This window comes from Bison bison, unplaced genomic scaffold (genome assembly GCF_000754665.1).
Source record: "Bison bison bison isolate TAMUID 2011002044 unplaced genomic scaffold, Bison_UMD1.0 scf7180017862452, whole genome shotgun sequence".
Classification (NCBI taxonomy): Eukaryota; Metazoa; Chordata; class Mammalia; order Artiodactyla; family Bovidae; genus Bison; species Bison bison.
The window spans coordinates 12,259-15,644 of record NW_011493024.1 but is presented as its reverse complement, the minus strand read 5'-3'; the positions used below and the strand labels follow the sequence as shown (position 1 = coordinate 15,644).

Here is a 3,386-nt window from a genome sequence, read left to right as displayed (position 1 = left end):
GGTGGGCTGCAGTCCATAGGGTCACAAAGAGTTGGACATGACTGAGTGACTAACACACACACACACATAACCAACACTACATTGTGGAGCAATTATCTTCCAATTAAAAATAAATTTAGAAAAGAGAGTTTCCTTTTACAACAGTAGTCTTCACTTGCCCACTTGTCACATTGAATAATAGGTAAGAGTAGTTTATAATCTATCTAATAATTTTCCATTAAAATTATGTATATGAGATTTTGAATATAAATTGACTCTGTGCTTCTGGACTGAATATTTTTAATATGAACTATTATCATAGGCTGTTACCATTAATTTATATTTGGTTTACTATTTCACAGATTAGTATGAATTTAAAAAAAGAAATTTTATTTCACTGAATTTTATTTGTCTATTCATTCATATAATAAATATTTATCAAGCCCCTCTCTAGGTATTTCGAAATGGCTTTCCATAGATATTTGTTGAATGAGTGCATACAATGAGCAGGCACTGTCCTAATAGCAGAAACATGGCACATATAAGATGTACAAGGTCCTTCTTCTAATGGAACTTTCATTCAGAGGGGTGTGTGTACACTCGTAGATGTCTGTGCTGTGGGGTGTGAAGACTGATAAACAAGTAAATATTTAAAGTCATTTCAGCTGGTGATCAGATGCAGTGAATGTTTCAGCCCAGGAGATAATGAGCCTGTGTTTTCACATGTCATTTGCACCGAGCCATGGACCTTAGATAATCTTATGTGGGGACAGGAACACCCTCAGCTATTCCTGATCCATTGTTTCCCTGTTGTGTGCAGGAAGAAGACCCAAGAGCTGTCCAACTGCTGCCCCCTGCACAGGTACTTCGGCCCCGCCCCATCCCGTGTGGCTCCCAGGGGCTCCTTCCTCTCACCAGGGCAGTCACAGGAGGGGCTGCTGCCTTTTCAGACAGAGAGAAGCTCCGGCTCAGGGGAGGAGACAGCGAGTGCTCAGGGCGGGTGGAGGTGTGGCACAACGGCTCCTGGGGCACCGTGTGCGATGACTCCTGGAGCCTGGCAGAGGCTGAGGTGGTGTGTCAGCAGCTGGGCTGTGGCCAGGCCCTGGAAGCCGTGCGGTCTGCAGCATTTGGCCCTGGAAATGGGAGCATCTGGCTGGACGAGGTGCAGTGCGGGGGCCGGGAGTCCTCCCTGTGGGACTGTGTTGCGGAGCCCTGGGGGCAGAGCGACTGCAAGCACGAGGAGGATGCTGGTGTGAGGTGCTCTGGTGAGTGAGGGGCTCGGGGTCCGCCCTGGGTGACCTGGGGCAGCGGGCTGGGCCGGGCGTGGTGGGGAGTGTGTGTTCAGACATCCCGGGTGCTGGGGCTCTGATCTAGGATGAGGGAGCTGGGAGGCCTGGACATTGATGCTGTGGAGACTGAGAGGGGTGATTTCAGGCTCAGGAGGGAAAAATGGGTTGCCCTGCATTCTGGCCAATTCTTCTTCCCCACACTACTGTTTTTCTCTTTAGGTGTAAGGACAACATTGCCCACGACCACAGCAGGTACTGTGATCCATCCACGGGCAGGAGAGAACACTCAAATACTGGGGACCTATTCTGTGGGCCCTCTGACAACTCAGAAGAGGAAAGAGTCTGAGGAGCCATGGCTGTTGGGGAGGAGCCAGGGCATTACACTGGGGAAATCCCCTGCCTTGATGTCCAGGGTCAAATGTTCTCATGCCTGGGGTCCAAGGAAGTCTGGCTTCCTTGTAGAATCTAAGGATCTCCCACCTGCCCTTGAGTGTTGCTCCTCATCAGAGAGGTGCAAGTCCCTGGACTGTTTGATGCTCTGTCTCCTGAAGCCCAAGGAGAAGGGATCAGCTGGGTCCTCAGAGGCTGTCTCTGCAGGGCAGCTCCCTGACAATCCCCATCTCTGCCTCGGGGCCACACTGGCCAGAGTGGAGTTGACTTGTCTCAGGACGAGACCCGGAGGAGCCCTGACAGTATGAGGCTGAGACGCCATTGTCCAGAGCTCCTGAAAATGCTGACACAGGAGATTTCTCTGTGCCCAAGACTATCTCCAGCCCTTTTTCCTGTTCTCCTTAGGGACCAGAACAACCTCAAATTCTCTCCCTGGCATCTTCTCCCTGCCTGGGGTTCTCTGCCTTATCCTGGGGTCGCTTCTCTTCCTGGTCCTCGTCATCCTGGTGACTCAGCTACTCAGATGGAGAGCAGAGCGCAGAGGTGGGCTGCAGGGGGAACTGGGGACCAGGGAGAGTGTGTGGAGGCAGGAGATGGGGCAGGTATGAGGAGGGGAACCTGGGCCAGGTACTGTTCGGAGTTGTAGACTCCATGTGCTCCGTGCTGAGCTCTAAGGGCTGAGTAGACAGAGGTTCTTAGGACTGGGGTGTGAACTCTCATAAGTCATGGCCTCTCCTGTGAGACCAGACAGAGTTGGCACTGAGATGTAATCAGGGTCAGATGAGGGAGAAGGTGCTGACATGGTGCATGGGGTAGGAGACGATGCTGAGGTCCTGGCAGCTCCATGTGAGCACTAGGGAGATGAAGGTGGGCTGGCTGGATCGGGGTATCTGGGGAAGCTTCTCTGACTTGCTGGGGGATCTCTCAGCCTTATCCAGCTATGAAGATGCTCTTGCTGAAGCTGTGTATGAGGAGCTCGATTACCTTCTGACACAGAAGGAAGGTCTGGGCAGCCCAGGTGAGTGTCTCTGCCCTCCTGGGATCTCTGGTTGTCACCACCCACTGGCTGTGCACATCTTCTCAGCATCTGCAGACCCCATGTGTGCCCCAGGCTCACAGAGACAGCTCCTCCAAAGAGGCAGGATGGCCTCTCAGAGCCCCGTGACCCTCCCAGCCTCTGTCTACACTGCAGAATCCAGGCCTGTCCCTTCTCAGCCTTAACACAGGTCCCGTGGGTGTGGGGAGGGTCATGTTGTGTGTTGTGTGATGTTTGTCTCCACATGAGGCTTCCCGTTAGATTTCTCACTGACTAAACTGCTGTATTACACCAGAGATGGTGAGGACAACAGTGACTACAGATCCAGTCCAGGAAATAGAGGTGGACCTGCCTTGGCTGGGCTCTGGGGAGGAGAGTTTCCCTCACAGAGAGGAGATTTAAGGGGAATGGTTTTCCTTTGATGGACCAGAGGCATCCCTTGTGTCCAGATGGGGTTCATCCTTCTCCTTCTCTGGCTGTTCTGTGATGTGTCACATTGGGACTGGTCTCTCTGTGTACAGAATCACAACAGGCACACAATGTTTAAAAAAAATTAACATCTGTAAAGCACAATTTGTCAAAGTACTTTAGCCATGCTCAATGGTGGAAGAGTTGCTTTGAGGTATGTAGTTTCCACCAGAAAATATTGAGATATGTAATATCATGTTTTGGCTATGGACACATCAAAATGA

General features: G+C 51.2%; 1 pseudogene; it reads left to right on the top strand.

The window, feature by feature from the left end:
* Positions 1-795: 795 nt before the first annotated feature.
* Positions 796-2,814, top strand: LOC104983400 (annotated as a pseudogene).
* The last annotated feature ends 572 nt before the right edge of the window (positions 2,815-3,386 follow it).